General features: G+C 38.3%; 1 protein-coding gene across 2 annotated transcripts in view; it reads right to left on the reverse strand.

Moving 5' to 3' along the window:
- CAMKMT (calmodulin-lysine N-methyltransferase) overlaps positions 1–14,608 on the reverse strand; it is a 394,982-nt gene that overhangs the window by 160,464 nt on the left and 219,910 nt on the right. The gene's annotated exons all lie outside the window — the stretch shown is intronic.

The raw sequence follows: 14,608 nt of genomic DNA on the forward strand, positions 1-14,608 counted from the left end.
CAACATACTCTGAATTGCAAAAGGCTTTTGTCAAAGCCCTTCATCAAAGACTTTTAGTCAAATCTAACAATCATGGGATGGATAATCAAAGAAATCCACTTGTGTATCTGAAAGATGTTAAATAAAAACAAGAAGCAGAGTACAAATAAGTGGACAGTGCTCACAATGGTTGAGCAAAAACATTGAGTCCCCGTTCCCCAGTATCTGTATTTGGTTTGGGTTTATAGGTTTTTGAGTTTGTTTGTTTTTTTCTTGTTCATAATTGAACTGAAATTAAGGGCGAGCATGGGAGGCGGATATTAGATCTCAAAAACCTTTTATGTTTGCTAAAGCAATCAGTAAATCTATTCTATAAAAGCCTGTTTTGTGAAAAACGGGGGCAGGATTTCATCATTATTTTGTCACAAATTAATCACAGAAAAGATTTATTTGCATTTAAATTTTCTATAACAAGTCTGATCATGATTGTGGCGTAACTTCTCATCTGAAGAAAAAGAATTCATCCCTTTAACATGATGATTCATTTATCAGGATTGCACAAGTTCAATTGTTTTTAAAGTTTGCCTAGAATATATTTTTCTAGTGTAACATGATTATTTTCATATCAGGTGTTTATTTGAATGGATTTCATTTTATTGGGAAAAAGCTATTACTTGTGAGGAGGATATTTGTATCTAAATGCATTTACAGTGATCTCTACTAAATACCTGATTGGAGAATAATCCAGTAAAAATAAAATTAACCATGAAACCAATTTGAAGCTCATCACAATAAAGCAAAACCTTTCTGAAATATCTCAAAAAAGAATAATCTCCAGAAAGAAATGAGAACTTTTTGTACTATACTGGAACTTTTAAAAGATTTTTAAACGTAATTTAAACATGCACAGCTATCAATGACGGGATCTGCACATAAGACTAAACTATAATTTAGTGTTATATACAGTACATGAGAAGAAAAGAGCTCACACAAAGCACCAGACCCACATGCTCCCCTCTTCTGTTCTCACATGAGGAAGAGAAATAACACAGCGCAGATCTGGTTCGTAATGATATATTCTTTCACTTGGAGATATCTTCTAGTTCCTTCACCCTTCCAAGTCTCAGTCTTCTGATTTCTTGACAGCAGTCATCATTTGAACAAAGGTAGAGAAAAACTCAAACAATGTTTCTTTATTGTCCACATGGAAGATTTGTTGTGTAATTCTTATATATGAATAATTTTTGTTTTATATTCAACTGCAATCTGGTTTTTTTTTTCATTTTCTTCTTTCACTTTCATCAGGAGGCAATTCAAATCATTACTGCTTTTGCCAATAATATGGTACCTCTATAAAGTGGTATTTCTGCCATCATTTTTTCACTCATCTTTCAACCAGAATTTAATCTAGCTTTCTGTATGGTATGTTCTGCACACACCTGAAGAAACAGGCTGCTTTACCTGTGGGGATACACTCTGCTTCTTCTTCTGTTCTAACAATAGCTTCTTCTCCCATATATGCATCAGGACAATAAAATGTTAAGGCATAACCAGACCGACCCATAGCTTTCCATGTTCCACACAGTCACAGGTTTAGCTATAATTTATGAATCACAGAATGATTTTCTGCTGAAATTCACTAGTATGATGCAGAAACGAATGCAAATTTGCAATATGATCTCTAGTTTTCTTCCTTTTCTGAATTTATCCTGAATATCTGACATTTTGTACTCCATACAAACATAAGCTGGGCAGAAGTTTGGAAGTCTTCTGCCGGAGATGGTGGGTCGGCAGTTGCAAGATCTGACTCGGGTGAAGTGAGTAGTATGGAAGGCATTTGAAGTCTGGATCCCTGTTCTGAATCTTTGGGATCATGTCAAGAATCGACGGATTGCCGATCAACCTCGGTATCGAGGCATTTACAGCTCCAGCCTCTCGTTATTTCTCAACCAACCAAGATGACAGAGATCGTTCTTCTTGCTCGGCATCCCTGGTATCTATATACTCCAATGCTCCACAAACTCAGCAACAACCTCCATTTCACCATCATTGAGACACAGGCTCTGATATCGATGAATCTCGATATCCATCCTGGTCCACGGAAACACACCCGGTCCCCGCATCGATAGATGGTCCTCGACGCCCACTGGCTCCTAAACCTTGAAACCGACAGAACTATGACGCCGATTTTGAGACTGAGGATCAGTCTTACCAACCAGTGTCCATGGACACTCAACTAACATCATTAGACATTGATGATTCTCAACATCAACAAATGGACATGCCACCTCCATCGACATCAGGCCATAGGCGTCAATATTATGACCCTCAACCTCTCGATACCAAGGTTGATCGACAATGGTGCTTGACTGTCCTGGGCTTTTTAGATGCTGGATAGGCAGTTGTCTGAAACCCATGTGGGCCTTGATGATATGATCATTTTGACACCAATAGCTGTCGAGATCGAGGTATGTTATGCAATACTACCGTCAAACCAGGCAGATTGACCAGTTGATCGGTGACCACAGATTGTCTAGATGAATATTGATCAGGGCAAATGGCAATCTGATAGAAGTGCTGAATGAGGGTCTGGGCCACACATGATGGAACAGGTGCCTCATACAAATGCGGCAATAAATGTCATGCAGGAGGCCGTGGTGGTCAGTCTGATGCCACCGAATAGGGCACAGTCTCCCGTTGTAGTTCGGAGTCGACTCTGCTGGGTGAATTAACTATGGAAGGGTTGTTCAAGGTAACAGAGTGTCAGAGGCTGGGAGCAGAGGATGTTAAACGATCCACTCATTCATCCCATTCCAGTGATTGAGAACAGTGTTAATGTGAGGGGAGTCCATCGTCATTAGAAGGTGAACCAACAGAGATTCAATCACAGGATTCCAGAGGCTGTTGAGAAATAACTGTGGATGATTTAAATTTGTGTTGTTTGGATCTCTTAGTTGGTGACGGTTCCAGAGCCGAAGAAGCTTCAGTGTACAATTGCCGATTAGCAGAGGATTTCAATGTTGAAGGCTTTGAATGTTTCAGTTTGTGGCTTTTAGAAGTCTTTGATGAAGTGGATGGGGCATCGGAGTGAGATAGTGTGGCTGATGGACTTGTTTTGATGATTCTGAAATGGCTTTTTTCATACCTTTGGCCTGAGAAGTGGGCTTACAAGGAGGTTCAGCCATTTTTTCTGGTTGGAGTGATTGTTCCCAGAGTTTAAGTCTTGAAAGGCGAGAGCGGAGGACTCCACGTTTGAAGTCTTACAGTGGGAGCAAGAGGATGTTTGGTGTGCCTCACCCAAGCAAAAAAGACACAGCGTGGCCATCAGAGAGTCGTATTTTGTTATCATAGACCATGCAGTGTTTAAACAGACCCAAGGGGGTCATGAATAGGGGAAAAACAGTTTGAGAGAAAAACAGAGCGGGGGTGCTACAGTCAAAGGCAGAGCAAGAAAATGAAGGAAAGAAACAATAGCGTTTGATATATATACGTATATATATAAGATCTATCAATAAAATAAAATTATTATAAAAGAAAAAGGAATCAAGAGTAAAACTTTCACTTTCGACTCACAGAAGCAAGAATAAGAGGCTCTCAACGCGGTGGTTGAAAGAAACTGAAGGGAGAGTCTCGGCGCCAAGGTACTTATATGGGGCAGGGACTTATTCTAATGTGCTTTTTGCTACCGCAGAAGCTCTAGAATCTTCCAATGAGGCTCCGCGCAGGCGTGGAGCACCCAGAGTGTGATTCACAGAGGCCACAAAGAAGAACCAAAAGGTCTCTTCCACCTCTGCAGTTCTAAGATGATGATGATAATGATTCAAAAACACCAGGCACAGCCAAAATTATAAAAACATTGACTGGTATTATATAACAGATACAAGTTTTAACCAACCACCAAGGATCTGTTAAATATCAGTGCAGTATGTATGCTGTTCCTAATATTGCCGTTTTTTGTAGCTCTGATGGTGTGATTTCTGAGATCTTCAACTGCTTATAGTACTGTGTGAAATTTCTTCATAATCCCCAATGACTACAGGGACCACTGAATGGTATTTCTTCCAGAGGCGAGATTGCCAGGTCTCTCCACTTTCTTAGTTTTTCCAGTTCTTTTTTTTTTAAACTCTGGCATCCCCTGGAAAGAAAAATAAACAAATTATGTGCAGACATTATCAACTTAAAATACTCAAAATATTCAAAATTTAAAAATGAAAAAGTAAAAGCGAGACTATGAAAAATATATGACCTAGAAAAGAAAACAATTGTTGAAACTATGGAAAAATATTTACAGTACACTGTGTTTAGCAGTGGTTCTATCTCCACTGAACTGTTTGCATATAGTTCTGGGTCCACCATGTATAAGAGATGATTGATTTTAACTGCTTGTTCTGAAATATGGTAGCCCACTATAGTTTTATTTAAAATTATTGACATGGAGATTAGTGAGATGTTAAACAGCAGTGGTGACAAAGAATCCCCCTGATATTTTCTTCTTTTTAGGTTAACTTCCCCAATTTCTTCACCATGGGCTATTGAGACGGTTTTCCATGTTTTTCTTGAGGAACTTCTGAATGTTTTTATTCATCCCAAATATCTTTAGGCAGATGTTAATCCAGCTGTGTGGCAATGAGTCAAATGCCTTTTTATAGTCTAACCAGACCATGTTAAGGTGTGTTTTTTGTCGTTTTGCACTCTTCAGGATCATTTTATCAACAAGCAGCTAATCTTTTGTGCCTCTTGACCTTTTAAAGTTCCCTTTAGTTATATTCAGTTGAATATAAGGAGTTTTCAGTTAAGTATTTATATATAAATCTTGCAAGTGCTCCTGTGAGGAGCTTGAACATTGTTGGAAGGCATGTTTTGGTTGATAATTACTGGGTTCATTGCCCTTTTGATGATCTTCCATTATCAGAAATGTGTGGCCTGTTGTCATCCAGTCTTCAGTTGTAGAACTGTAGTTAAATTGCACTACTATACATTGATGGAGACTTGTTAGATGCTTTAACCAAAATCCGTACATCTCATCTGGACCAGGTGCACTCCAATTTTTCACATCCTTTACTTTCCTATTAATTAGCTATTTCAGTTGTTCTCACAACATCATCCATTTGTTTTCCTTGAGTTTCTTTACAAATATCTTTAATCCATGAGGCGTTTTTGTTGTGTCCAATTGGGCTTTCCCACATTTCTTTCCAAAATTTTAGAGCATAATCTTTACGTGGGCCTTATTTCTTTTGCTCTGCGTTTTCTCCTAGTGACATATAGAATAATCGTTGGTCATTTTGAAATTGGGTGTTTTCTCCATTTTGTTTCAAACGTCCATCATATCTTTCAATTTTCTTTGCTGTAGCTGTTACCTGCTGTTTTAATTCTTCCATAGTTTCAACAATCGTTTTTCCTTTCTAGGTCATATATTTTGCACTGTCTGTTTTTCACTTTTTCATTTTTAAGTTTTGAATCTTTCAAGTGTTTTAAGTTGCTAATATCTGCACGTAATCTGGTTATTTTTCTTTCCAGCTGTATTTTCCATTTTGGGGTGCCATGAGTTTTCTGGAGGTTTTACAGCTTGTAACAAGTTCCATGGTTACTATGGTAGCTGTGCTATACATGAGTTGGTTTGTTTCCTTTAGCGTGTTGCTTGGGATTGTTCTGATGACAACATTTGCATCATTCAATAGATCTTTTACTAGTTTACTTTGTAATTGGAGCAAATTGGGTAGCCTTTGTCTTTGTGTGTTCTGGCTAATATGGGTTACTATTTTTTCCCTCAATGCTGTTTGCCATTCTGTCAGCTTATAATTTTCTGGATTGTTCCATAAGTTGTTCCTCTATTGATATGCTTTGTTTCTACCATTGTGTCTACCTCTACCCTTCATTTGTCTTCCATATTATGGCCATTATCCTGTGTTGATTTTGCCTCCTTTTCTAGTTCTTGCAATTCCAGTTTTGAAAACACTTTATTCCAGATGTTAAACCTTCTCTGGTTCATTAATCGTTGTTTCCTTTTCCAAATTTCCATCATTCTTTTTGAAAACCATGGGCTGTTGGGTCTGCCTCCTAATAACATTTCATAATTTCTCAATTTTTGGTGAGGAGTCCAAGTTTTGTATTTATGTTGTTCCAGGAGCTTTGCAGCAATCTGTCCTGGTCCCTCAACAGGGTCTGCTGAGCCCTGTAGCCCATTTGACACCAGATGCCCAGGGGCCATAGAATCTGATGCGGTCCTTGTTGCTCCGGGTGACAACCGTTCCAGTATGGATTTCTGTTTACTTCCTCTTATCATAATTGATGGTTAGTGGACACAGTTGGTCTGGCTTCTCAGTTGAGACCTGTCTAGCTTGGGAGACCCTTCAGCATAGCTCTCAACCTCCCCAAAGCACGCAAGCCCCTTTGCCTCAACAAGGCCTGTGCCCTCGGAGGGGGGTTGTTGTTATTCTCCAGCAGCATTCACTGCTAGTTCTATAACTAAAGCAAATAATATTGGGGAAAAGGGGCATCCTTGTTTAGTATCTAGGCCTAGATATATTTGTTCCATTACCCCATCATTTATTAGTACTGCTGCAGTATTTTCTAAATATAATTTATCTATTATTCCTTTTATTTATTTATTTTTTAGCAAAACCTCATACTTTAATTATCATTTTTAATGTTGGCCACTCCACACAATCAAATGTCTTAAAATATCTAATGAAATTACATTTAGCTTTCTCCTAGTCAGGTTTGCCATTTGCCTTCTTGACGTAAAATGACTTTGATCTTTTTTTAATATATTTCGTAACAAAAGTATTCATTCTCTTTGCTAACATCAACATACATGTCTTAGCAAATTGATTTATTAGATAACTAGGTCTAGTAGATTTAGGGTCAATAGGGGTTTTCAGGTGAAGGACAGTATGTGGGATGGAGCTCACAATTGGAGGCCAGTGCAGTTGCCTTCGAGATTGGTGATATCTACTCTCTAAAACACATAGCAGACAACAGTCTAGCCATTTCATTTTACACTGTATATCGCTTCAGTTTTTAAAATACAACTACATATGGAATGCATTACAAGATGTATCACTTTGACCAACGAACCACTGCTAGGAAGAGTGACACTGGCACACCAGCAGCAGCTGGGTAAAAGCACTCTTAACCATAGCAGTTACATGGCCTTCCAGGAACAATGCATGATCCCAGAGCAACCACAAGCTGTGGACCTGGACTTCAAAGGAAGTGCAACCCTATCCACGATTGGTTACATTCCCAATCAGAGGCTGCCTCTTCCGCTGAATATCAGAACTTCTACCTTATCTAGATTTAGGCTCAATTTGTTCACTCAGATACATTGCATCTAGACAATTCCAGGACTTCCATAACCTTCTGGGGATCAGTTAAGAAAGAGACAGCACAGTGGTGAGACCAAATTCCAAAACTCTAGCTAACCTTGTATAACAGCATGAGAAGGATATCTCAACTCCCCGTTTCCAGCTCCCAACTAAGGTCATCCATCAAGGTAACCAAGGCTGCACAGACTAGGCCTGCACCCAGAAAGGAACTGATGCAAGTAAGATTTCATTTATTTTCTACATGGTACAGTTCATTCAATAAACTACGTAGCACAGCTCATTTAATAAACTGAGAGGAATATGGTGATTTTTGCCTTATGTTGTTGTTTAGTCATGTCCGACTCTTTGTGACCCCATGGACCAGAGCACGGCAGGCCTTCCTGTCTTCCACTGCCTCCCGGAGTTGGGTCAAATTCATGTTGCTAGCTTCAATGACATTGTCCAGCCATCTTTTCCTCTGTCATCCCCTTCTTCTCTTGCCTTCACACTCTCCCAACATCAAACAAAGTTTATTAATAATAATAATAATAATAATAATAATAATAATAATAATAATAATAATAATAATAATAATAATAATAATAATAATAATAATAATAATAATAATAATAATAATAATAATAATAATAATAATAATAATAATAATAATATAATATAATATAATTTATTGTCATTGTAAGTATAGCAGGGTCTTTTCCAGCGTGTCTTCTTTTCTAATGAGATGGCCAAAGTATTGGAGCCTCATCTTCAGGATCTGTCCTTCCAGTGAGCACTCAGGGTTGATTTCCTTCAGAATGGATAGGTTTGTTCTCCTTGCAGTCCAGGGGACTCTCAAAAGTCTCCTCCAGCACCACTATTCAAAAGCACCAATTCTTTGGCAGTCAGCCTTCTTTATGGTCCAGCTCTCATTTCCATACATTGCTATTGTGAAAACCATAGCTTTGACTATGCGGACCTTTGTTGGCAAGGTGATATCTCTGCTTTTTAAGATGCTGTCTAGGTTTGTCATCGCTTTCCTTTTGCCTTATACGTGTGATTAAAGTAGGGTTTCTACTTCTTTTTTAAAATGCAGAGTGGGGCTTCTACATGGGCTGCTCTGATTACAGCACTGAGAATGGTTTCTTTACCCTTGTAACTTGTCACTGACCAGCTGTGAGTCACCCTGGAAGGACAGATACACTGGAAGGTATTTTCTTTTCTTTTCATAAATAAATGCAGGCAGACGCCTTTAAATAGACTGTCACCAAGACAGAGCTTAAGATATTTTACTACTACTGAATACTAAAATATTAGAAGTTTAAGACATCTAGATAGTACATTTTGTCAAACTAAACAGTTATTAAACCACCTCTAGGTGTATTAGCTCACAGACCATAAATTACAGTAGAACATGAAAATAGATACCTCTCTGAGTCTGTACAGGGCCAGTAATATACATGGAATACATATTAATGACTGATGTTAAAATGCACTTGAGGAATAGAAAGTGAGCACCACAGGGCAGTGTTCTCTATGACTATCTGTCAACAATACTGCAATTGATCACCGTCAGCTAAGAGATCTACTTTTCCTTTCATGCTTGTCAAGGTTATTCTAACAGGTATTTGAATGCATTCTCTTGTGGCAAATACACATTTGAGCCAATTCTGTTCCTTCCTATGCTTCCCATACAAAATGGAGAAGAGAAAGGTCTCTCTTCCAGCACTAAATTCAAAATAATCTGTTGTGGGTGCCTTTTAGATCACAGCCCACTATTCCCTTATTCCAGAAGCTGCCATCAAATACACATATAAAGAAAGATTATTTTACTTGACTGTCAGCTGCTCAAGCTAAAATATTTCATGTCAGTCTAAGAGACTTTCACACCATTGTATAAGAGAGATAACATTTAAAAATATACAGTTATAATTTATCAAAAGATTTTGTAGCTTTCCCTTACTGAGTATTTCTTTCACACAAAAAGTTTGCTACTCCTTCAGACACAGCTGATGCTTAGAAATGTAAACACATATTTCTGCAGATTTACTGCCTTCATGCTTATATGAGAAAAATGGAAAGGAACTGCTTTATTTTCCCAATGAAATCAAATTCTTTCAGTTTGGTTGGATCATGCTTATGGTTCGAGCTAATAAACTGTTTGACAGTACTAGTCCACAAATTAAGAGGATTTTTCCAAAAATATAACATTCAAACAACACATTGGTATTGATTCACTTTGATTCCTGAATATTCTTCACAGTCTTGCTTTAGACATTGGTATATGTGAAACATAATATTCTTTTAACAGGTAAGCAAGAAAACCAGCATTAGAACCTCTTGGGAGGGGAAACAGATCTGAATATCAGTCCTATGCAACAAAGGGTTAGATCCAGAATAAGTTACTTACCAAAAACTAAAAAAAAAAATTGTGCTGCTGCTCAACAGCCAGTACAATGGACTTACCTTCCTCTTCCTTCCCTACTGCAATCTTCTGTTCCACCCAAAGGCCAGCTCTCTAAGCTCTCTCTTCCTACCCCTTTCAACCTGGGCAGTAAATTTACATCAAGTAAAACAACTTGAGTTGATGTACTTGTATGTTTCAGTAAGCATAATAATGCTTTATATTGAATAAAGGAGAAAGCTAATCTCAGAGTCACTGTATACAACAGCTGAATTTTCCAGAGGGTTGCATTTCATAATCTGTTTTTTAAGAAGTCAGTTATGAGTAGTTCAGTCCCTTGTCACAGTCATTCTAACTTACCAGAGAATGGCTGAAGTGGAGATTTTCTGTTACTAAACTACATAACCTCCTGGGTCATTCAGTCAACTGAATGTCAGATGTCAACTGCTGTACTGGTCAATTACAGGCACTTGAATATAGTGCCTGCCACTTACTGAAGATGTCTCAGACTTTTCAACAAAGACTTCAATATGGCATTTCAAAATTACAGCATCTGTCTAAAGTATTCAGGCACTGTGTTCCACAGGGGGATTTTCCCCCCTCAAGGGTTTCCGGCAAAGAAATATTTTGGCTGGCAGCACTAGTTGTACCAGAAAATAAGACAGATGTGATACGACAGGATAAATAGTAAATGGTTACATATACTCGTGTGTGGCTTAGGTTCTACTGAAAGAAATCACAGATAACTATTTAAATAGTGTTCCAATATGTTGATCACCCAACATATTTGTCATCAATTTGGTCAGCTATCAAAGGGGGCTTTAACACAGCAATTTTTCATCTAGATTTCCCAGAGAAAATAATTGTGCCTGCTCCAGCATAAAACATCAATTAGTATATTAATTCATGTAGAATACTTCTGTGTTGCTCTTATACAAAATATGTATCAGAAGCTGTTATTATCAAAAACATCAACCACAAAAAAACAAAAATGAAACAAAAGTAGCAGTGATTTTTTTAAAAAAATACATGAAACAATTGGTAATAAACCATAATTAAAAGAGTAGCCTGAGTCCAATTTGCTAGTGTCAGCAAGACTAGACCCACTGAATTAACTGCTGAAGGCTAAGTCAACACTTATGTAAATCACATTGTCTTAATAGGTCTATTCCAGTAGGTATTAACAACTGGACTTAGACATAACCATGTATCCATCTAATGCATTTATATCTTGCTTTCCAGAGCTTCCAAAGCATCTTACCAATAATAAAAGGGTTGGATGTAAAGACTTGATCAAAATATTAAAAAAAACAAGAAAATGAAACCAATTCTGACAGTACAATAAATACCCAGGTCCCAAATAATTTTGGTCGGAGGTATATAGTCCCAGATCCCGCCAACCTAGTGGTTCAAAAGCATGCAAAATGCAAAAATGCAAGTAGATAAATAGGTACCACCACGGTGGGAAGGTAACGGTGTTTCGTGTCTAGTCGCACTGGCCATGTGACCACAGAAGATTGTCTTCGGACAGAACGCTAGCTCTATGGGTTGGAAACAGAGATGAGCACCGCCCCCTAGAGTCAGACACGACTGGACAAATTTTCAAGGGGAACCTTAACCTTTACCTTTATATAATCTGTCGTCTCCCAACTCCTTAAATGAAGCTCTCATGGTATACCATCCCAATACACCCCCTCCCAGTTTCTCACTTGACTTCATACAAAATTGTTACATTCACACTGCTGCTATGACTGGAGAATAAATAATGTATATCAGGATTGTTTGGGAATGTAGTGAAAAGACTTCACTGAGGTCACTAGAGCTCTCTGAGAGAAAGAATGGACATGAATGCTCTGTTCATCCCCTTCTCCAGAGATCCTCATGTAGACAGCCTGTTCCTTTCTGGGAGAAAAGGGGAAATGAATGTTCTCTGCTCTCTCCCACAGAAAAGAGGATTGCAGGGGGCTAATGGCTAACACCCACAAATGCATGAGTAATAACACCAAATAATAACAGCAACAATTAAATTTTTAAAAAGTCCAGAGGTGATGGTAAATCAAAGCCAACATCTGAATCATAGATCCATGAGGATGTCAAAGGGGGAGAATGTTCCTAATGTTCACGTTTCCTGAAGGACAGAAGGGAAGCTTGACATATATCAACAAGCAACACATTCCATAGCATTGTGGCCACCACTGAGAAGGCCTGGTTCCTGGTAGTAGTTTTCTGGGTCTTTCTAGGGGTGATCACCTGCAACCACAAAGCCTGGCTGGCCCAAGTAGACAATATTAAGGAGAGACACTCCATTAAGGACCACTTTTGAAAGTTCTATATAAGCTTGAAGAGAAAGTGATATCTTGTTTACATGTACCCTTATAAACTGATAGATACTTCCTACGGACAGCCACCACATTCCACTGACAATGCCCATTTCAGCATGGTACAGATTACACAGATTCTTGAGATCGTATAGCAGCTATCCACACCAATAATGCACTTCCACAGAACTACAAAAGTAGCATGCAACATTCTCCCCTCTTGCCTGTATGAGATTGTATATTTTTAATTTCATGTTATTCTCTTTTTCTAAAACTGAGCTCCCTATGTTAAAATGTCAATATATTTGTGTGAAACTATACAAAGGACCAAATCTACCAGGTGCCGGAAGAATATGAGTAATGTGCACATGGTTACTCCCCAGACTTACAAATATCCTCTACACTGTCCCATTGTTCTAGATGTTTTTAGGAATGGAACAAACAAAAACATATTTTTACTGGATGTAATATATTCTTTGTTGCAAAACCAACCATATTTTCAGTAAGAAAGCATTCTGAACAGAAACAAGGTTGTTTTCCCTGGAGTAAAGGTACCTCTGCTTCCCTCCCCTACCTAATTCATTACTTAAAGACAAAATGTTGTATTAGCCATACTAGAATCAGGGCTAACACTAAGAGGAAATCTGTTTTGTTTTGTTTTTTAAGAAAAAAAATCCCTTAAAAACAGAAGCCAGATGAAGAATAAAATGCACATGTTAAAGTGCCTTGGGAAATCATTGGAATTTTCACACATGGATGGGAAATGGTATTTTCATTTCATTCTCCTCAAAGTCCACGCTGAGCAGAATCTGAAGAAATTGAATCTGATTTTCAAGTTTTTCTTGTAGTTGACAGACTGAAAAAAATGTTCAAGAGTAGTTTATCCACCCATGTGAAAATCTAACCGTTGTAACACTGCCAGGGTCAGTGACACCTACAGTGATCTTCTTTGTAAAATACAGTCACATAGTATAAAGATGCCCAAGGCTAGATTTAAAGACACAACTCCTGTAGTCGTTCTAGAACTTTGGGAAGAAAAACAACAACACAGCAAGCATTCCAAACAAAAACAGTAATGACACAAAAGCAACTCCATCTCCTTATTTCAAGTCACATATAGCAGAATGAAAAAGGTGGAGGGGGAATTCAAGCAAAAATAAAAGTTGACTATAGAAAGTTTTCATGAAATTACTGCAGAACTGAGAGGTGTTTAAGCATGCCTTTAACACAGGATCATCCCCCAATCATTGTAATGATCTTGGAAGGTGGGCAGAAGAAATAATTACAACAGCCTAGGGACAATTCTTCCTAAATTTTCTGATTACGTTTTAAGTGTTCTTTGTCACGGATATCATAAACTGATTAAATCGCTTCATGTTTGACCCCTACTGACTATGCTAAGTGAAAAGAGAGAACTATTAATAACTACCCATTTCTGACAGCTGCCCAGGGGCAGTGCAGTCTTTTGGAGCAATAAAATGACTCCCTAACTCACTCAGTGAATGCTGAATATTGATTCATATTATGAGTGTTGTCAAACACAGACTGCAGTTCTGAAGATCTGTAGTGGCAGGTCATCAGCAATAGCATTAGCAAATGTCAGGTCTGGAATCAAAGGCCTGCTGGACTCTTTAGGGATAAGATTTATCGATTTCATAAAACGTGAAAACAGATCAAGTACTTGTGTTGATGGAAATGGTCATGGCAGAATGAGGCTGAGGCCAGCTTGATTTAAGTCTTGGAAAAGAAACATCACACAAAAGTGTTGACCAGTGTAAATAAATGTTAAAGGCTGGGCAGTACAGTTACAAGGGCAACTGTTACTGGCGGGCTCGTAAACTATTGTGTCAGGGTTAAACATCAGATTGAACATCCAATTGTCCAAAGTCATGCATCTATAGCTTCAATGCAATAGTGTCACAATATCTGATCCTAAGGGACTTTAAATTATTATTACTGTTTCTCAGGTCACACCAGCTGATGCTAACAATCAATAATTTGGTTGAAGATCTAATGCATCTGTATACTGTACTTTGGAAGAGACAAAGAAACCACTGCCTCTTTCTGTGATAGCATCATGTGCACAACTTACACAGATACCTTTGCCTGAAAATATATTTCCACTTTTGCATAGATCCTCTCATCTCCCACTTTTGTGCCTGCAGATATGTTGCATCCAAAGTGAAGAGATTTTAAATTAATATTTTCTAAACGAAAATGCATTCATGATGAAGGCACATCTTCTAGCCTAAAAATCCTCTTTTTTAATGTCAAGTTAATTGCAGGAAGATGCTGATTTGCCCAGTATCACAGACATCTGGTTGAGAGAAGAGAGAGGAGTTTGTTTCACCGAACTCTATCCATCAGGCTACTCTGTGGTATAGCAGGCCAAGGCTGGAGGGCAGGGAGCAAAAATGGCTTTCGTCTATAAACATTCACAAACCAGATGCTCCATCCAGCAGCCAGCCAATTCTGAATGTATTCTGCTGCGGCTAGATGGCCGAGATGGTGTTGGGACTCTGTTGGTGTATCATCCACCCCACTACCCAACAATCTCCCCTTCTGAACTATCTATGGCAATTGTCCACAACTTCTCATTCTGA

This window comes from Pogona vitticeps, chromosome 1 (genome assembly GCF_051106095.1).
Source record: "Pogona vitticeps strain Pit_001003342236 chromosome 1, PviZW2.1, whole genome shotgun sequence".
NCBI lineage: Eukaryota > Metazoa > Chordata > Lepidosauria > Squamata > Agamidae > Pogona > Pogona vitticeps.